The sequence below is a fragment of the Mastomys coucha genome, unplaced genomic scaffold (assembly GCF_008632895.1).
Source record: "Mastomys coucha isolate ucsf_1 unplaced genomic scaffold, UCSF_Mcou_1 pScaffold13, whole genome shotgun sequence".
In the NCBI taxonomy this organism is placed as follows: Eukaryota; Metazoa; Chordata; class Mammalia; order Rodentia; family Muridae; genus Mastomys; species Mastomys coucha.
Window position 1 is genome coordinate 60938274 of NW_022196895.1, and position 21743 is coordinate 60960016.

Consider the following 21743-nt stretch of genomic DNA (forward strand, 5'->3'; position numbering starts at 1 on the left):
AAAAAAAAAAAAAAAAAAAGAGGAGAGGATGCAAGGCAGGGGTTTCATGAAGCCTTGAGAAGTGTGGATGCCATAGTCCAGAAGGGCTGTTTGCTGGCCTAAGATGCTGGCATTCCTGGTGCATATAGAAGGGGACTTCCTCACTCATAGCGGAGGCTTCATAGGTGGTATCTTGGGGCAGAGGCTTGGCTTGATTTTCTCTATTTCATTCCAGGTGGTTTTCAGGTTTTTGTGTTTTGTTTTGTTTTTTTTTTTTTAATTTTGTTTTGTTTTGTTTTTCCATTAGTCTAAACTTGCTAGGGATTTTCCAAGGTAGTTTTCAAGGACAGCTATTTATGTAGGGAGGTAGAGATCTTTCCCCTGGAGTTGGCTGCTGCTGATGTCATTTTGTAATTATGCAGAGGGATCACTTACAGGTGGGCCACCTAGGACCTAGGTTTCTGAGGTCATCCACCTCAGAGCCACAGCAAGAGCACGTGTCCTCAGCCCCGTTTTGTTTGGACTGTGTCCCTCCCTGGTAGCTCAGAGTTCTGCAGAGGGCCACTTGGCATACCCTCAACTCAGTAAATATTTGTGTTTCACTTGTTCCTGGCCTACTTGGATTCTGTGGGCCACAGAGGGGCACGGATGGACCTTGGACAGTCAGGTCCCCAGAGCCATTGCATCCCCCAGGCCAGTGGTCCTCAACCTTCCCAATGCTGTGACCCTTTAATACAGTTTAGTTCCTTGATTTGGTGAAACCCCCTCCAGCCATAAAATCATTTTTGTTGCTATTTCATAACTATAAGTTTGCTACCGTTATGAATCATAATATAAGTATACGATATGCAAGTTATCTGTTAAGGGACCACCAAAGGGGTCATGACCCACAGGTTAAGAAAGGCTGCCTAGCCGGGTGGTAGTAGTGCATGCTTTTAATCCCAAGCTCTTGGGAGGCAGAGGCAGGTAGATTTCTGAGTTCAAGGTCTACAGAGTGAGTTCCAAGACAGCCAGGGCTACACGGAGAAACCCTGTCTCGAAGAAAAAAAAAAAGAAAAAAGAAAGGCTGCCTAGGTAGGAATGAAGATCCCCACCACTGTTCTGAAATCCAAGAAGACTGTGTTTCCCACCTTTCTTGAAATCCTGGCATCACCCCTCCTCCTTGCTGCAATGATTGCCAGAAGTGAATCCACCCAACTAACCATGGTTCATAGTCAAGAAATCACAAACTGCCTGCTTCCAGCTGAGGCACAGGTCAGCTGCTCTGTTCACCACCAGTACTGGAAGAAGGTTCAGAGCCGAGCTGCTGATTGACAACCCCAACCCCACCCCCTGAAAACAAAGGATTGATTTTTTTTTTTTCTTCTAGAAAATGGAAGAGTGGGGACATTTCTGGAAAAGCACATGATGTTGCACAATACCCCCCACCCCATCCCACCCCACGCCGACCCCCAACCCCCGGCAGTGAGAAGTGGGATTTCAGACCAAGTCAAAATACAGACCAGGCAGATTCAAGTGTAATCAATGGCTGGAACTACCTAACACAGCCCACTTTCAGTGATGCAAGCTGTCTTACTCACCAGCTCTTACTCATGTGGCCCCGCTATAGGCAGAGAATCACAGGTGATTATAAACAGCCTCCGTTGACCCAGGTCAGTGACTAGAAACCTTGTCACAGAATTGGAAGGCTCGTGATCGGGAATTCCTGGGCAGAGGCCTTCCAGAATCCCAGGGACGTGAACTTTGGGACCTTTGCCAGTGTGGAGGTTTGAGATACCTCATGCGGTTATCAGGAGGACATAAGCTTCAGAGTCAAGGAAATCTGGCTTTGTAAGACTTTTCAGGTGTGACAGGCCTCTAGAGTTTAACTCTCTTCTATGTTCTATCCCTTTTTGTTGAGGTTTTCAGTAGAATGAGATCTGGGGTCAATGAGTGAATGTTGTATCTCAAATAGATTTGTTCTGTCTAGTATTGTATTTAAGTAACTAACTCATTGAATACGCGGCTTAAGCACTTACCTTGCTCCTTGCTTTAAGAATAATTTCTCATTCTTCCAACACTTCAGAATGAGTGGTAGCTATCTCTTAAGCTACGGAGGAATAATACATTTCTTACACTCGTCAGTTTTGGACTAGTGTTCTTTTAGACTATAGTCTGAATTTTTACTTGGTTTATTTTACGTATTAGAGGTGCTACAGCAATGGGCAGAGTGAAGGTGTTTCTCAAAGAGTTGATTTGTAAGCCTAGTCAGATGGCTCTTAAAATAGGTGGCCTGCTTTTAGTAGCTGGTTTCAGGGAGTTACGTTGCTCCTTGATTCTTTGTCGGCGGGAGATCCTGCAGCCCAGGCAGAGTCATTTTGTTCCTGGGTACTCTAGGAGAACCCTGCTTCTATAAAAGGAAAGAATGATGACTGGAGCTGATGGGGACGAGTGTCTGAGACACATGGACAAATGGGCAGGAGAGGAGAAGACACGAGTCAAGGCCCTGTCACCTCCTGGTGGAAATGAGAGTCCCCCAGAGAGGATGTATGCATTCATTCCTTCTTAGGAAACGCGCCATAAAAACTTAGTTCTGACTGTGACTCGGGGCTAGAAGATTGGATGGTAAAGCTCTATCGCTTTACCCAGATATGGAAAGAAAGCTCAGAAGCGCCACAGCGAGACTGAGCTGAAAGAGTGGGTGGCACAGGTTGCAGCCCACAGCCACTGCTCTCTAGCATCCTCTTCTTCTGCCTGCTCCAAGGCCTCCTAGAGTTGCCTAATCCTGGGCCCTCCCTGAGTGATAATTAAGTTGCTGGTTTGTTGTATTTATACACATCTATATTTAGCTCTGCTTATCTTATGTTGGAGAAGGGAAGACACGTGATCAGAGAACAATATCAAAAGCATCCCCTAAGTTCCTAATTGAGAAGGCGCCAGTTAAGAGCACCAGAGGCCTCCAGGCTGTAAGGTGAAACTCACTCATTTATCCGACCCGTGTGGACAGAGTCCTCTGGGGTCCACTCCCAACACAGGTGCTGGAGAGGCCGTGAGCTCATTAGGGCCTGAGCCAGGGACTTGCCTCTCTGCCTGCAGGGAACTTTCAACCTGCTGGGCCTGACTAACCATAATAATCGAGTCCACAGATCATAGACTTCTGATGGGGTTAGGAGCCGTAAAGAGAAGCAGTCAGAGAAGGAAATGGCAATTACACATGTGGGTGTGCTTCTCTAAGTGTTTGGGGTTTCTTCTGTCTGGTAGCTCCTCCTCTTGTCCAGTCCAGCTGGTGGGGATTAGAACATAAGTTGGGGCTGACACTAGGTTTGTGGTCGGAAACCTGCTTTTAACAAATCTCTGAAAGTACCATTCCCAGGGAATGCTGTAAAAATATTCTACCTGCAGGGTGAATGGCCATTGATCTTAGAGCAAAATAAAAAGATACTTACAGGGAAAGCAAATTCTCCATCAGAGAGGATACTCAAGAATCATCTATTTGATGTGGAAACTAGAAGTCCTCACCGCACCTTGTGGGGCGAGGGGGGGAGAATGAACTAAATTATTCAGAGGGAGCCGCAAGTAACAGAAGTAAAGGATCAAAGGTATGTCTGGCTCATGGATGGTCGGAGTGAATGAAAATGAGGACATGACTGCTCCAAGGTATGGCTGAGGAGGGTTTTACAGTAGATATGAGGGGAGTATAGCCAGAGGCCTGTGGAAGGGTCCAGACTGAGCAGGGCCATGAGAGGCAGGAGCGGCAGCAAGCAAGAGGATGAGAAGAGAGGAGGGCAAGAGAGGGGACTGGAAGCCAAGAGGGGAGGATCAACAGAGCCAGTGGCAGGTTTATATAGGAAAGAGAAGCTGGGTGGAGGGAAGGGAGAGGAGGGGAGAAGAGGGAAGATAAAGGAAATCCCTGAACTAGAGAGGTTTAGGGTAGGAGTTGGGTGGGGATAAGAAGAGCAGAGCGGAGGCACAGGTACCAACTGAGCCTGGAGGCCAGTGTGTGCTTCAGTGCATTAAATGGGCAGGCGCCACAGTTAGCCATTTGTCCCAAGTTTCTTTGGGACCTGGCACAGAGGACTCCTGGTCTCTCTGTTTATGAAGTTGTGTTAGGGGAGGTGACCTCAGAGCCCTGGTTTCCCCCTTAGTTTTAGGATCCATTGCCACAGCTTACTAAGTGTAGCCTGGTAACTTGTTACTCTGCACCCATTGGACAAATGCTCGGGAGAGAAGCAAGCGGGAGTCCACATGTAGAAATGCAGTTCTGTTCTCTCCTCAGCCAGTGCATTCAGCCCCGCTGGAAATCAAGGAAGTTTTTTCTCAGTTCTTTAGGAGATGAGGCACGAGTGACCACCATCTCTATCTCAGCAGCATCAACAAGCCGGCAAATTCCCCCAAAGCTGGCGGCTCCACAGGGCTGGAGTGGCAGTCGAAGCTGCCTCCCAGCCCATAGATATTTTACCACTTGGTGAAATGAAGATGGTGATGTCTGGCTGTTTTGAGTCCCAGTGGCAGAGCTGAGCAGAGTAAACCTGGACATCTTTTACTCCAGAGGGCGTAGTGTAGCTGTCTTCTCCTTGTAGCATCGCCCCAAGTCATGGGAACCAAGCCAGCCACTGAAGGGGAGTGTGGGGGAAGGCCTGCCTGTCTCAGTGAAATAGATAACTGTTGGTGATCCGTGGCATCACTCCCTTCAAGGTATAGTCCCTGAGAGGTTCCCCCATGGCCTGCATCCTCCTTGGCACGGGAGTCCCCTCTTCTCTTCCTCTGGTAATCATCTTGTAAACCTGTGTACATTGTTTATTCTGCATTGTTTGCCGGCTATAATTGCCCCCTCCTGATAGGATGCAAGCCCCAACTGTAGGAGGTAGGGAGTTTCCTCTGTCGTCTTCCCAGGGGTTCTGGACAATTGATGTGCTGCAGGTCTCCATGAATAATGGAGGGAAGGGGAAAGCTGGGCTCCAGGAGGGTCTGGGAAGGATGCCTGTGTGTGGCCACAAGGACTTGATGATCCTGAGGTGAGCTTGCTAGGACTTGTGGTTTCTTCCAACTTGTCAATGCTGCACACACACACACACACACACACACACACACACACACGCAAGGTGAGCTGTCTGTAGGTCACCTCGGCTCCACCTTACCGCATGAGTGCAATGGCATTGCCTGGGTGGCTCATAGTGCTTAGAGGGCAAAGTTAATTGCCCGCCTCTCCAGTTTGCTTTTCTATAGATTGTAGTTCGACCCTAGCTGCTGTGACAGGAAGTGGTCTGTCCACCACAGTGGCTTGGTGGAGGTCCGGGTAGCTAATCCTCAGCATAGCCACCGGTTTATTCACTGGGGGCTTCCTGCCCGTCTGCCTTACAGTGTTCGACATGCCGCAGTTGCACGTTCTGCTGTCATTTTATTTAGCTTTAATCCCTTATTAATTACTCTGTAAGGTTGGATTATCCTTTACTCACAACCTCTGGTCCATGGCTATTAGATTTCTTTGTTTTAGGCACATCAGAAAGACAACCAAGAAATCTCCAGTGAATGTATTGGTGTGGCTGGCAACCCAATTTAATTCTGCCTTTGAAACATTACACCCCAGAATATGAGTCTATAGAGTCCAGGATAGGAATAGGAGAGTCTCTACCTATCCATTCTTCCCTCCCCCACACACACCTTTATCCCCTATTTTCTAAAATGCCTAATGTGCAGTGGGACCAGTACCCTACCCTCTAAGGAGTATATTGTTGTGGACTCACTGTGTGACTGGAATATGATGTACACAAATAACCAAGACAGAGATCTCCCAGCAACAACAGCCGAACAACAGCAGAAGTGGGTAAAGAGTAAATGGTTGCTATACTGGTTTGTTCCTGCTGATGGATCTGGGGATGGTGTCTTCAAGGGCGTATGCAGACATGATAGGGCAGGGCATTTCTAGCAGAGAGTGAATTGAAGTATGCTGAGAACAGATAAGAAGGCTGCTCCACTTGGCTGAATTTATAACTGAATTTATAACGAAACATACATGGAAGATGATGTCGAAAGGCAGGACTGCCAGAGCCGAGCAAATGGGACAGCAGACAGTTCTAGAGCCGGGCAGACTTGGATGCCACATGGTTAGATTTTCTGTTGTAGGTTTCAAAGTGCCAGTGAACAGAAAACAAGCCCAACATGCTTAGTTTAAAGATGTGTGCCGACAATCAGCCTTATTTAACCAAGTATAGAAGAGGTTGGGGTTTGAGGCTTCTCTTAGGGGTCTAAACTGTTGTGATAAAACATCCTGCCCAAAATAACTAGAGAAGGACAGGCTTTATCTCATCCTGCACCTTGTGGTTTATCGTGAAAGACAGTCAGGGAGCTGATGCAGAGGCCGTGGAGGACGCTTACTGGCTTGCTCCCATGACTAAGCTAAGCCTACTTTCTTAGAGTTCCCAGGACTACCAGCCTAGGGCTGGCACCACCCACAGTGGATGGGACCCTCTCCTATCAATCATCAACCAAGGAATTGTCCCACAAGGCTTGCCCATGGGCCAGTCTGGTAAGGACATTGTCTCGATGAAGGTTTCCTCTTCTCAAATACTCCAGCTTGTACCAAGTTGACAACTAATTGGGACAAGACTTCTTTCCTTCAGGTATTTAACTTATGGGTGGCTAGGAGGGCCCTTCTGTATGCCCTAAGAGCCTGATTAGACTTGATAGTTAATGATCTTGAAGGAAGAGATATACTTCAGGGGTCAAGTGAGCCCAGACAAAGAGATCTGCAGAGTGAAGAAAGGCGGAAGATGAAGCCTATGGGACAGTGACATGGAACTTGAAGGTTTAGAAGTCTGAGTTCTTTCCTATTCCTTTTTTATTGAGAAAGGTCTGGCACCTAGCCCAGCCTAGATGACCTTGAATTTCTGGCCCTCCTGCTTCCTCCCACCGGGTGCTGGGCTTACAGGCATGCACACCCTGTTTTAAGGTCTTACTTTCTGACAAGAGTCTGTGTACTCTTGCATGCCTGCCTGAATTCTTTCCCAAGACAGATGTATTCAGATTGTCTTTGGAGACTCTTCATACTCTCCAATAGAACTGCTGGCTTCGGGCCATCTCACTCCAGAACCAGGGTGTTTCTTTTGATCAGATACCTGGGTGATTTCTATGCACAGTCCAGTATTGGTGGATCCCCGTGCCTCCAATGTGGAACTTCTTTACCAATCATAGAAAAGAAGAGGTCTTTTCCTCCTGTTGTATGGTCTCCATAGGACCTAGGGACTTTCAGAATCTCCTCAAAATGGTAGACTATGGCTTATGGAATGCAGGTCTAAGTAGGGATCAATTGGTGTCTTGCAACAATATATATAGTCTTCCCTTTACAAAGACCATTTCTTACACGTCTTGGGGTGGATCAAGGCATGTGCTCATTCAAAGGAGACCCAGTTCATGACCTTTGGCTTATTAATAGATGATTCAGGACAGCTGCCAGGTGTCGTCCTACTTGACGGAAAGGAAGATCACCTGCAGCATTCCAGCATGCTGTTTGTTCCCAAACGATGCTGTAGGAAGAGAGGACATACCTCTGGCAATGCTTGCCACTCCCTCACGTGACACAAACCTGATAGAAGTGCTGTCTGTGTTGCATATTGTGTTCCTCGTCACCTCAGCAGACATTGGAGGCTCATCACCTGGTCAATTGTTTGCCTTTACTGAGAGCTCTGCAAGAGTTCGTTTTTTGTGTGTGTGAGCATGCGTGTTGGACTGAAAAGGGGACGGGAAACAACAGGAAAGGTAGCACTGAGAACTTCAGCACCTGGATGACGAAGTCTGTACTTGTATGTCAGGGGATGGGGCTGGCGCTCGCCCTGTGAGCTCCTTCACTAATAAAATGACAATCAGTCCTCTAATCCAGGCTTCTGGAATGAACTGTCATTTTGTCTGTCTGTGTCCTGCCCCCACCCCCAGTGAGGCCACCAATAATAATGTTTCCCCAAGACTTTACTTTTTGGTGTCTGGTCATATCAGTGACATAAGGTTCACTGTGAAGCTTCCCCATCCCACCCCAGTACCTGCATGAGTGCATGTATTTTGTCTTATACCTTATGATAGATACTCTAATAGCCCTGAGATCCCACATGTTAAAAAAGCATAAGATATGAAGCAAGTTAAAGATAGTGAGATTCGTGTGGAAAATCAATTCTGTACTTAGTTATGCATGACAGATAGGAGATGAAATTGCTGAAAATTCCCCATTTCAGCAACTTAGGCAAGTTGTGGTTTTTCTAAATGTAAAACTCCTAGGAGAAGCCACCTTCCTCATAACGCTTGGCAAGAAGTCAGCCATCTACACATCGCACGCTGGGGACCCATTTTCTGCAGTGTTCCATGAAATATCCAGAAGCCTAAGATCTAAACGGTGGCCTTAGTCTGAGAGAATTAAGATTGAGAGCCTTGAAAAGGAACACGCAATGTGGAAAGGCACTTGAGCTGTGGGAAGGAGGGGCCTCAGCAGGTCTAACTACAGGAGTGCAGAGCATGGAGATGCTGGTTATTTTGGGGTGGTTTGTATGGAAGAGATGCCGGCCGTGGGAAGCGTAGGCAGCGGATAGCTGTAGAGGTAAGGAGAGAAAGCGCCGGAATGCATCCGAACCAACGACGAGGTGCAGTGGAGCCGAATGCTTGGAGAATGTTACGCTGACATCATTCGAGAGTAAGGCAGATGTGGCTGTTGGCAAGTGGACCAAGCTGGACACTCCAATTACTGTCAGTTAGAAAGAATAAAGCATAGAGCCAAAGGAAAGGAAGGTGCTCACGTTCTGGGTCTTAACTATAGTAGAAGTTTGATGTCGGCTATTATGGGAGAGAGGTACAAGTTGTTCCTCACAAACTCCTGACTTTTTCTGTGCTTGTGTCCTGTGACTGAGCTCTTTCTTCTTGAGGGTTCCATGGGCAGGGAGAAATAGACGTATCCATAAACCTAGCAGAGAAAGTTTGCAGTGCGCAAGCATACATGTTAACGAGAGAGGCTGTGAACGAGAGAATACAGTGCCCTGCTAATGACTAGGCAGAGTCTACGTTAGGTCCTGGAGAAGTCTTTCAACATCTAATATGGTAATTTAAGGGAAGTTTTTTTTTTTTAAAAAAAAAATCTGAATACCTCTCAGATTTCTATGAGGTTTAAGAAGCCAAAGCCAAGACTCCTATCCTTTAGATGAGTTGGACACAAAGAACAGTTCCCAGTGTGTGTCCAGCTTGGTAGATTTGGCAAGGGATGATGGTGTCCATGCAGGCATGGGTTTACCAGCTCTTAGTACAAACGAGTGCTGCGTTCTGTGAGCTTCGTTCTTGATAGTATGCGGGCCCAGAAGTTAAACATAGGCACACTTACTACATATTAACCGCCTACATGGGAACGTATGCCTGGACATCTATCACTTGAGAAATGGGAGTGGGGGTATTATAATCTAGCCCCTTTTCTGTTCATTACAACACAGTTGTTTTCCTCTCTCCAATTCTGTTCTCAGAATAACGGCTTGGCGAGGTATTTGGTGTTTTGCTCGCCTGTTCACATGCTCAAAGATGAAACTACCGAGGAAGACCTTTCAAATGGTCTCTCTGAGCCTTGAGGGGCTGCTTTTGACCCTTTGAAATATTAGGGTTTCACAGGTGGTCTTATGGTTTTAAAGATCTCTTAGCAGGCTGAGCGTAACTGCAGGGTGGCATCAGAAACACATTCCGTGTCTCTTGGGTCCCATAGCTTCGTTCCAGCCCTCATGCACTTATGTGCCCGTTCCAAAGGCCGCACAGTCCCGAAGACTAAACACATTTATGTTGGTGTACTGGAAACTTTTGAGAGCAAAAGTCAGCGAACAGTCGCAGGAGTGTGTCTGGCTTCCAGTCAGCTTGCATTTCTATGTATGTAGCTGCAGAGATAATTAATGTTTGTCTGTGGTCCCTGCCCCAGCCTCCACTGGGGATGTTCTGTGATCACTGAGTATGGCAGAGCCAAAAGGAGCAAAAGGTATTCTGTAGCCTATTTGTCCCCCTTGGCTTCCCGTAAAGGCTAACTTTAAGGGATACTGTTCTGCTAAGCCGCTACTCAAAGCACCAGGGCTGGGTGCCTGCCCAAAGCCATTTACTGCTGGACTGCCCTGGAAGCCACCTGTCGGGAGATATGTGCAGGGCTCTGTCATGACTCCTCTTTTGCTTTCTGACTGAGGGGACCGTCGGCAGCACTTTGTGTTCTTAGTGTGTAGCTGCAGCCTCCCCCTGATAGGACCGTCTTCCGTGTCTCCCCTCTGTGCGTGTCAGTTTCTCCTTTCCATAAGGACGAGGTCGCACTGGCCACAAGTAAAAGCAAGGCACACTTCAGGCCAGGATGACTCTTCCCTCACCTTAATTCAAGAAGTTTTTCTTCCCAGGTTAGTGACTTCCCTAAGCGCCTCTGCCATTTAGAGCAAGCCCTCTTTAGGGATTTGACACCATTGAGTGTGGGCTCTGCTTTGTCACTAAGTCCAGGGTCTTCTGCCTGCCCAGCATATTGTCCCTCGAAACCAGGAGGACACAGTTGGAGGTTAGCTCGGGACCTCCGGTGCAAGATTGTAAGAGAACAACTCATTTGCAAATCTTTTTCCACACTTGGATTTTAGGACAGTTCTGACTTTGTCTCTGTGTGTTGCATGCCACTTTATTAATCAGGGACAGACAGGGCTACTTTATAAGAGCAATGTATAATAAACAAACTGGAATGCACCATTGGACTTTCTTTTTTTTTGTTATTTTGGGTTTTTTTTTTGTTTTTTTTGAGGCCAGGTTTCTCTGTGTAGCCCTGGCTGTCCTGAACTTACTCTGCAGACCTGGCTGGCTTCGAACTCAGAAATCCGCCTGCCTCTGCCTCCCAAGTGCTGGGATTAAAGGTGTGCGCCACCACTGCCCAGCTGGACTTTCATCTTATGAAGTCCTACTTGATATGATTTTTTTTTTTCTAACCAGGTTAGGCAGGAAGCAGATGAGCAGATCTGATATTCCCACCAAACTCCCGTAAGAATAAACTGACGGACGGGATCATGTCTCTCAGGGTTTTTTTTTTTCATCTTGTTTCCTTTAGGACTGAGACCTTGGAGGACTCTTATTGTTACACAGAGCTCCTAACTGCTCTTGCTTTAGACTGATGTTTTATCCTGGCAGGCCCTGTCTTGCCTTTACTAGACAGGCTGCCCTCCTACCTCCACCCTACTGAGATAAACACCAAGTGGTGATGGCTGGTAAATTATAATTGCAGGTAGTCCTTGTACATTGCTCTTCTGACCCTAGTAAATGTGTATAACATCAGGTAACCAAGGGAAGGCCACCTAGAGGCAGAGTTCTCAGTCTCCAAGAGAGACTAGGGTGTCTCCTCCTTTTTTTTTTTTTTAAGATTTATTTTATTTATTTTTATGTGTATGAGTACACTGTAGCTGTACAGATGGCCGTAAGCTATCATGTGTGTGGCTGCTGGGAATTGAACTCAGGACCTCTGCGGCCCCGCTTGCTCTGGCCCCACTCGCTCCAGCCTGCAATTCACTGTAGGTGTCCTCAGGCTCACCAGAAGAGGGCGTCAGATCTCATTACGGGTGGTCGTGAGTCACCATGTGGTTGCTGGGATCCGATCTCAGGACCTTCGGAAGAGCAGTCAGTGCTCTTACCCGCTGAGCCATCTCGCCAGCCTGGGTGTCTCCTCCTTAACCTCTGGTCCTCCACACACCGTGCAGTGAGCTCTTTGTACTGGAGCCTGTAGAAATAAAAGGAATGAGGGGACCATGATGGTTGTCAGAGATGCATCCTGTGAGGTGTTCTGAATTGGAAGATTTAGGGTTGAGGTCCAGAAATCAGTAAGTTAATCCGCCCTCTTGGTCAGTGATTCTCAACTCGGGGGTCTTGACCCCTTTTTGGGGGGGGGTGTCTGCCTTATAAAGCAAAATCATAGTTACGAAGTAGTAATAAAATAATTCTCCCGTTGGGGGTCAGTACAGCATGAGGAACTGTATGAAAGGGTGGCAGGCTTAGAAGGTTGAAGACCACTGCTCTAGGTGATACTTATGGCTGCCTCTTGTAAGACTCCTTGCATTGGGAGTTCTGGTCAACCAGACTTCCTCAGTCACTTCTGCTGCTTGTAGTTCCGAAAACTTCGGATCTTCTAAGTGCATGTGTATAGAGGGCAGATGTGCATCCGCGTCTCCCGTGAGCTGTCCCAGGAATGGATGCCTTCCTAGGGAGAGTGCTAGTGAAGCCTTCCTCTTGTGTTTAGAAGTAGATGGTTTCCAGAAGGACTCACGGTTTAGAGACAGGATGGGAGGATTTCATCCCTGGAACATCTGATCTCACTGATGTCTTAATTTTCGTATGCTCTTTGATACAAGATTTATGTGATGACTTTGCATGTCTGCCATTACAGGTTGTCTTCTCTTTCCTGGCTTATCAAAATCAGCAAACTTCATATTTTAGAGTAAAAAAAAAGAAAATACTGCTCTAATAGAAAATTGTACTGGTTTTCAAAGAACTGCTTGGAAATAGTAATTTAGCATTTAAGGATAAAAGCAATTGTTAGGAGCCTAGCCTAGGCTTCTCTAGCTACCAGAGGACTGCAGAGGAAGAACGTGGCTGTCTTCTCTGATGGAAGGTCCCCTGGAATACCACCTTTTCATTGCAGGACAGCTTCTGTGGCTTTCACTGCCAGTTCCTCCGCAGTGCTTGAGGAGCAAGTTCAGCGAGGGAGCTTTATCTTTGCAGAACCCATCTCGATTTTTTTTTCATATCTCCAAATGGATTAATTTCTGCATCTCACTTACATTAGGCAGTAGGTTTGTCCAACACGTGTAAAACCTCTCAGAACGCTCTCACGGTGTTTGTGAGTATGCAGACATACTCAAGTACTCCAGAGTTTTATCTTTATGAGCGCATCCTTTTCCCAGCCTTGTCTCATCAGTTTGGAAGTTTTACATTTTCTCTCACAGGTTAACAGGTGTTAATTGCTCACACCCTTAAGTTTGTGTGAAAATAGTGCTTTTGCTGTGTTTGACAGAGTAGATTTTTAGAACCCCTAAAGAGATAATAGAGGCAATCTCGATGCTGACATGGTGATTAAGCAGAAGCATGAGACCCATGGAGAGATGCTGTCTGAGGATGAAGCCTGCTGCATCAACATATTTAACATAGCCGCTAGGATGCTGGGCCTTTGACTTAACACATTGGCATACTTTTCCTGAAGGTTTTTCCTGACTTGACTTCTTTTTCCTTTTTGTTTGTTTGTTTGTGGGTTTTTTTTTTTTGGTTGATGTCATTGTTGTTTGGGTTTTGAGATGGGATCAATCTATGTACCCTTGGCTGCCCTGGAATTTACTATATAGAGCATGCTGGCCTTTACCGTCCTAGCGCTGGCATTAAAGCTATGAACCAGCATGTCCACTTAGACTTTACTTCTTGGTGTTATTGGTGGAAATACCTTATTCCTTTTGATAAACACATTGTGCATTTGTGTGTGTGTAGTGTGGTGTGTGTGTGGTATCTGTGTGTGTGTAGTGTAGTGTGTGTAGTGTAGTGTGTGTGTGTGTGTGTGTGTGTGTGTGTGTGTGGTAGGTTGCAGGGAGGTGATCTCATGGGTTAGAGGAGGCCATCAGATCCCCTGGAACTGAGTTACAGGCAGTTGTTTGCAGCCTGACTTGAGTTGTAAGAGCCTAACTCAACCCTCTGGAAGAGCAGCAAGTGTCATTAACCAGTGAGCTCTCTCCAGCTCCCCACATGTGGTAGGGTTTTGTTATTATTGTTGTTTTGATTTATTTATTTGTTTAATGTATGTGAGTATACTGTCGCTCTCTTCAGACACACCAGAAGAGGACATCGGATCCCATTACAGATAGTTGTGAGCCACCATGTGGTTGCTGGGAATTGAACTCAGGACCTCTGGAAGAACAGTCAGTGCTCTTGACTGCTGAGCCATCTCTCCAGCCCAAACACATTGTATTTTTAAGTTTTCTAGTTGCTGCCATTTAGGTGAAAGGACACATACAGATTGACCATGGGTTTGTATCCTGGGTAGTGACACATTGAAGCCACTTAGAAAATAGTGCAGCAGGACAATACCCTTTATGTAGTTGGATATGTTTCTAGAGTTGTTTTGTTTGCCTTTGCAGTGCTGATAATAGAGAGCATTTCAATCTTGAAGCAAAGCATAAGTGACTGTCAGCCTTGTTACTGGAATAATTCTAATGGCCATATACAGTATTTTGTGACTGCATGTTTGCATAGCACATTGCATATAATTTAAGATGTGTTTATTTGCACTGCTTATAGTTGTCTCTAGCTTATTTTATTTCTTTTTGGGGGAGGACGGGTGGTTTGTTTTGTTTGTTTTAAAGATCTCTTTAATTTTATTTTCCATACATGGGTATTTTGCTTCCACCTGTGTCTGTGCATCATGTATGTGCAGTGCCCCCAGAAGGCAGAAGAGGGCATCAAATCCTCTGGAATGGGAATTACAGATGGTTGTGAGCGCACTAGAAAGTGAACCCAGGTCTTCTACAAGAGCAACAAATGCCCTTAACCGCTGAACACAGTGACACTGTGGGGCTGCCTGGCACATTCAGATGGATGCTGAGCAAAATGTGCTTTGGGAAGTAGAATGAAGCTCAGAATCTCGCCTCGCATGTCTTTTCTTCTTCTCTTTCATGAAGTAAGCATGCTAGAATTGTGGGGTTTGGGGTTTTTGTTTGTTTGTTTGTTTTTGGCTTTTGGTTTTTCTTGTTTTGTTTTTTGAAACTGTGAGGATTAGTGATAGTGTATGCCTATACACACAAATGTGTGTGTGTATATGTGTTTAAAATTGTTTATAACATATACATGTGTGTGTATATGTGTGTGTGTGTGTGTGTGTGCTTGTATGTGGATATCTTGCTTACTCTGGCTTCTCCCAGGAGGGGGCAGCGTCTCCTTCTGCTTACCTGTGGCTCACTTCCTCCACCTCCGTGCCCACCACAGGCTTTTTGCATATGCTGATCACTCAGTGTCTCTTTGGAATAATTTCCAAAAATAGCTAAGTTTTTGTCTCTTCTTGTGGCCTCATGGTCAGTTATCTCTTTATCTCCTTCCATGTATTAAAAACATACAGAGAGAGAGAGACAGAGAGACAAGAGAGACAGAGAGAAACGAGATTCTGTATGTATATAGGAGAATTTCTAATAGACCAGGTACTGGTAGAAAGGCTGCCCACTCCTGCTTTCTTTGACAACTGGATGCATATCCCAGAATTCACAAGTACAGCTTTCTCTCTCAGCTGCTTTCCTGGACAATGTTGATCTTGCAGAGGCTAAGGGGATGTTGAGCGAGTTTCCCCCTTAACAAACACTCCTAACACTGTTATACTCGAGCAACCTCAATGGCTGTATGTGCAGGGGCTTCTGGGTTTCAGGAGTTCCTGTGACCCAGGTTTGGGACCCAAGTGACTGACAATAGGTGGGAAGGGAGGCAGTTACAACCGGAGATTTCAATACTGTGAACAAGAAGGTTCTTGAATGCACTAAATCACTGTTTGCTCCAGACAACAAAGTTGTTACTGAAGTTTTCTGGCTATTCTGAAAGGCAGCTTCATGCTTTATGCCCAGGACATAAATTTTAATGCCCCTTTACATATGCCTAGGAACAATAGGGAATGAATTTGACTGTAACCTAACCCGTTCTTCTCATATCTGTTAGAATCATGTGCAATAAAGAGTCAGTTACTCACTGTGAATATCAGTGCCAAGTGGCACATTGCGGTGTATACTTCTTGCCTGTCAGTTCAGTCCTAAGGACAAGTCTGTGTACATTGTCCTTTAAAAGTCCCTCGTAGTCATATATTTAAGGCCGTTTTTCTAAGTTTGAAAGAAATGTGAGGGTTGCTTGGGGTAGTGAGGTCCCTGGTCACTAGTGTATCTTAGCTGAATAATATGTGCAGCTGTAATTTTCATGACTTTTTTTGTACTTGTAAAAGTGACACTTGCTCACAACAGGAAATTTAGAAAAAGGAAAAAAAAAAAACAAGAAAGAAAGAAATGTATGTTGCATGCCTAATCCTGAATGTTATATCATGTTTTCTCATTATAAAATATCTCTGAGAATATGATTTTAATTGCTTACAATATTCTGGCTTCATGATTATAACATTATTTATTTAATCCCTTTCCTAATTGGGAAGAGCGTGCTTCTAATATTTCCTTTTTTTCACATGAAGCTGTCATGAGCATCAGGGCATCTATTTTCTGATCTCTCCATGCCTCTGGGATCAGTCACCAGCATTACATTTGAATCTAAGGGTATCAACTCTTGGAATGCTTTTGGGACTTTGTTCTGCTCCAGAAAACTGGCAGTAATTTGTCTTCTGGCAGCAGAGCTCTCAACTCTTTCTATCTAAACTGTGTTAACTTATTCTTAGGCTTACGGGGTTTGTTATAAAGACTTCAGTCAGTGTCTTTGCATTTGTTTGTACATTTTATTTATTGTCACATTCTGGGTATGCCCCCCACACTCTGGAGTAGTTTGTAAGTGTTATTTGTTTACTGAGGATCTAAGTTAGCATGCAACCCTGATGGTAGATGTGGGAAAGAACAAAGAAGGAGCTTTTCAGCGACGCACGCTAGAATGGGTAAGTTATAGATAGCATGCCAGTTAGTCAAAATAAACATGATCCATGGCACTGTGTGCAGCGTACTGTAGCCTCTAGCCCTCTGTTCTTTGTTGGGAGGGAACAAAGCCCAACCGTTCTTCCAGCTGTCCCCTGTGGCACCCAGAACCTTCCTTTCTCAAAGAAGAATGATGACTTTCTTCAATGTGGACCATTTTCAGGTTCTGATGATTAACCAGTGTGGGAATGACCCCTCCATAGCTGGCAGATGAGGCCGCGACTTGGCAGCCTATCTTCTTCACCACCCTGGATGTGATTTGCCTTGAACGTGTGGCCCATGAAAGGCAGCCTCTGCCCACCCTGCCACTCATTGCCCTGGCCCCTGCAAAATATGTGGCTCTCCGTAAGGATTATTTATTCTGATAAAAATGAGTGAGGAGCAGGCGGGAAAGAATGCAGCTCGCTGTGAGTAAGTGGAGCTGGTCAGGTATTACACCACCACCGTGTGTCAGAACTGAATGTCCTGAGTGTCTTGGAAGGTTGAGCAGCAGGGTAAACTCAGACAGGGCGATGCTCAACTCTCCCCGAGAAGTGATCTCAACTGCTGGATCTCGGCCTCTAATGATGGGAGGTGGGGATGAGACCCCAAGAACGATTTACATCTATGAATTATTTACATTCAGTTGAGGTCATTGCAGCTCCAGAGGTCCTCTACTCGATGTCACTAACACGTGGGCACAAGAGCTGGTCTGTTAGTGCAGAGGCCCAGAATTCTCAGCCCTGGCCTCCATGTTGATTTGAGCATGGGAGAGATGACCGTTGGGAAGCTCTTCTTAGGAAGTTTTACAAAATCAAAATGGACAGTGAGCTAAGTTTTTGGCGTGTCTTCTGGTGAGAAAACAGGACTACGTTCCTTGATACCTGGTGGCTCTGTCTGTCACTTCAGCCTCCCTCTATGCCCCTCACTGATTTTTTTTTTTTTTGTAGCTCCTTGTGTGTCTTAGATCTATAAGGTAAAGCGATTTTACCCTTCTAATTTTTGCCTCAAATGTCTTCTTTTGTACACGGATGTGTGTATATTGTGCTTATGAACAGATGGCTTTGAGCCACTCAAGCGCTCTCCTCTAGACCTTGTGTACTCTCTGCAGAATAAGGAAGCACCTAACATCCTTCTGCGTGGAATTCATTTGGCTGTTTTCCCAACTGAGACATTTGGTTTTAGGGATTGGTATGAGATTTCAGGTGTCTTAAAATTGTACTGAATCATTGATATTTTCTGGTGAGAGTCCTGACTTTCCTTATTCGACAGTCCCCAACAAACCTACCACAAATGCATCCTTGTAGACATGGGACACAAAGGTTGCCGGTAACGAGGACTCACGTTTTCCAGGCTGACCTTGAACTTGCTGTGTAACCAAGGATGCTCTCGAACTTCAGATCCTCTCGCCTTCATGCTCTTGAGTGGGAACTCAAACTACCCAAGCCTTCTGCCAACCGAGCTCCTCCTCCCCGCCTCTGCTCCTCCTCCTCCTAATCTTTGACACCTCTGCTGAGACCATTCCCACTGCTGATGGTGAAGCCTCCCCACTGCCTCCTGCTTCCTGTCTTATGAAGAATCTGCTCACAAATGTGTACTGAGCAGCCCCAGGGAGGGTGGTGATGAGGCTGCACATGTCTGTCGGACACTCGCTCAAGGTCAAGCACATCTCTCATGTCAGTTTTCCCAGCAGCTGCCTTATAAAGTACTAGTGCAGTGCCTGTTGCATGCATAGTAAGATTATGGTGCAGAGAAGTTATGTGTGTTCCTAAAACCTACACAGCACCAATAGGGGCTTAAGCGCTGGAAAGGATGGCTGCCTCCTTACGGTGTCCGTCCAGGTGGTCCGTTGTCCCCAAGCGCCTCAGATTGCAGCAGAGCCAGGCCTTTAAACATCCAGACCCCCAGCTCGAACCCATCACCAGGCTTTACCTTGGATCCTTCTGCCTGGAATCCTTTCACCCTAGTCTTGGCCTATGTCCCTTCAGATTCCTCTCTGGCAATGGTGCCCAGCAGAGTACATTCATGGTTATCTCCTGGGATATTCAGTCCCTGAGGACTCCCAGTTCTAAGGTGAATCTAGGCTCCCCAGATTCGAAGTGGCCCTGGTTTATGTGAGGTCAAAGACAAGAACCTGGGTTCCTGGCCAACTTTTGTCATAGTTATCAGTTTTATTTCTCTTTGCTCCAAGAAGATGGAGCAGAGCCAGGGCTTTATCTCATTTGGAATGTAATATGCATACATTAAATAGGGTGTGGTTTGAATCCCAGTGCCCATGTGTTGGCTTCTTAGAAGGGCCAAAAGGAAAAAGGCTATGGTTTGCCTTTCATCCATAAAATAGGAAGTTTGCCTGGAGGGAGGAACATGTAACCAGATAAGCCTACTTTGTTTCAAAGATTTGCAGACTCCTCTTCCAGATCACTGGACCTGCAAAGCTTGAACTTCTTACAGAGTTAGATGAATGTTAGCCCTGAGCTGTACTAAGTACGGGACACCAGAGGAGCAGTAACTAGAAGCCAAAGATGGGTTGTTTTGAATAAGATAGATGCCTAGCCTGAGCATCTTACCCAGGTGCCTGTGGGTATGAATAACGAGGAAGTGTGGAATTGCTATCGAGCTGTGTGGTTGGCACACCCTGTTCAAACTATGTGGCAAATCAGCATCAACTCAGTCAACAGTTAGCCACCAGGGCTGGAGAAGATGGCTCAGTGGGTTAAGAGCATTGACTGCTCTTCCGAAGCTCCTGAGTTCAAATCCCAGCAACCATATGGTGACTCACAGCCACCTGTAATGAGATCTGATGCCCCTCTTCTGGGGTGTCTGAAGACAGCTACAGTGTACTTACATATAATAAATAAATAAATCTTAAAAAAAAAAAAAAGAAAGAAGCAACTAGAGAAGCCCCCAGATGACTCCTAAGAGAGTAAGGAAAAGAAGTGCCATTTACAGCAGCCGTCATGTCGGGGGCATGTGTACTGTTGGGCATTGTGCTGGCCATTACTGATGCTCAGCAGCTTTGTTCTGTGATCTCTAGATAACCCTGCGAGTTAGGGATTGTTGTCCTCCCTCATTCACGAGTAGCCCAAAGATGAGTGTGGTTCTAAGCCCCAGCAGAAAGGGAAGGGATGCAGCAGAGCCATGCACAGTAGTAACTCCACTGCTCTCCATAGCCTTGGACTTGTACCACACAGACCTTTAGCCAGCTCCAGCCCCTTGGCCTTTGGCTAAAGGCTCTTAAGGCTGAATTATGCACCAGGAAGTTTCTTGGTCAATATTTGATAGGGTCTATTATTATACCTTGAGCACTCCAGGCAGTACGTGTGCAGGTGTACCTTTCTCGTCACAGCTAGAAGACACTGTCCCATGGTCAGAGACCTCACCCACAAACTCCAAGCATGTGTGTCACTTGTACGGTATTAAGGGGATACAGAAACAGAGGTGAATAAATCACAAAGTGGAAGAATGTGGGTGTTCCCTTAAGGTGAGGCTTAGCTCCTCCTTGAAGTCAGTTACATAGTAGCCAGCAATTGCAATAGCAGATCTAAGTCTAAAAACATAGCAGGGTGTATGGGTACTTTGTGTAATGTGGGGTTACGTGTATGGGTTTACACTTTTCTTATACTCTACACCAGAAGTGTGTTCTGGAGACTGAAATCAGACCTTGAGAGCTTTGAAAGCAATAGATTGGCGGCTAGAAAAGAAAGGAGACAAAGGAAGTCTAGCACTTCTCAAATACCACTCAGAACACTGGTTTTCCAAATGTAGACCAGGTGCCTCTGCAGCAGGGAATTTTCTAGAAATGTTAATTCTGGGATCTCTTCTCAGGTTATCTGAATTTAGCTTAGGCCACGGAGCCCAGCAATCTGCGTTTTCACTACCCCCTCCTCTCAGTGATTCTGGTAGACTAAGGCCTGAACAATGACCAGAAAGGCCACCTCTGTCACGTCCCAGACCAGAGACCTCCGAGGGAAGGTCTCCTTGAGTCTCGTGCGTGCAGTAGGTGCTGAGTCTTGGTGGCTGGTTGTTTTTCTGTTTTTCTGAAGTACCTTGGTAGTAAGTGAACTTGTCTAGTTAAAGACTCCTCCCCCAAGGCAAGCTTCCCGTTTTATGGACAAAAGTAAGGTTGACAAATATCTTTTTCTGTATAACTAATATTTTACAGACCTTTGATTCTGTGTGTGTTTGGAGTAGGGGTGTATGTATGTGTGGGTGAGTGTGTTTATGGATGCAGTTACCCACTTCAGGTATGTATAGAGACCAGAGAACCACATTGGTTATCTTCCTTAATTGCTCTATTATTACTACTATGATTCTTATTTAGTTAGACTGGCTGGCCAGTGAGCTGAAAACAGCCTGTCCCTGCCACCCAGACATGCATCTACCCTCAGCTCTTACGTGGATGCTAGAGATAAGAACTCGGGTCCTCATGCTTGCACAGCAAGCTCATCACCCACTGAGTCCCCTTCCAGCCCTGTGCTTTGTGTGTTGTGTGCCAACTGGCCTCTTACTGCCAGTGTTTTATGAAGGGGTTCATCACATAAACGTGGTGATAACAAGTGGGAGTTAATACACTCAGGATCTTGAAGTATTTTCTGTAGTCTTTGTGAATACTCTGGAAGGGGATAGCCCCTTAAGGGTAACTCTCTCCTTGGAGTTTTGGGATCGGTTTCTAAGACGGGGTCTCTCTCTATCCTCAGGCCTCAAACTTCTCATCAATTCTAGGGGTTTGTTAGCGCAACACCCTGGGCAGCTGACTGTCTCTCAAAGTGGCTTGAAACTGGCACAAGAGAGTGATAGGAATAAATGATCAGGTATAGATAACTAAACAGGTAAAGACTGGAAGGGTAGATACATAAGAAAGCTTTGTGTTTTCTGAGTTCTCAAGAGTAATACATGAGAAATCTCTCCATACAGGTTATTTTTTCTATGCACACGCGAGTGTGTGTGTGAGTGTGTGTGTGAGTGTGTGTGTGTGTGTGTGTGTGTGTGTGTGTGTGTGTGTGTGTAGAGATACATGTATAGGTCAGAAGTTAACAAGAAAGAGAGCAGTCAGCTTTCTCCTTCACCCTTATGTAGGTACTAGGGATTGAACTCAGGTCATCAGACTAACACTGGTACTTTTCCTGCTGAGCCATCTGACTGTCCCCACCC

The 21743-nt window shown here is 45.9% G+C and overlaps 1 protein-coding gene across 7 annotated transcripts in view; it reads left to right on the forward strand.

The window, feature by feature from the left end:
• The window catches only part of Nedd4l (NEDD4 like E3 ubiquitin protein ligase), a 341716-nt gene that overhangs the window by 175854 nt on the left and 144119 nt on the right, over window positions 1-21743 (forward strand). The gene's annotated exons all lie outside the window — the stretch shown is intronic.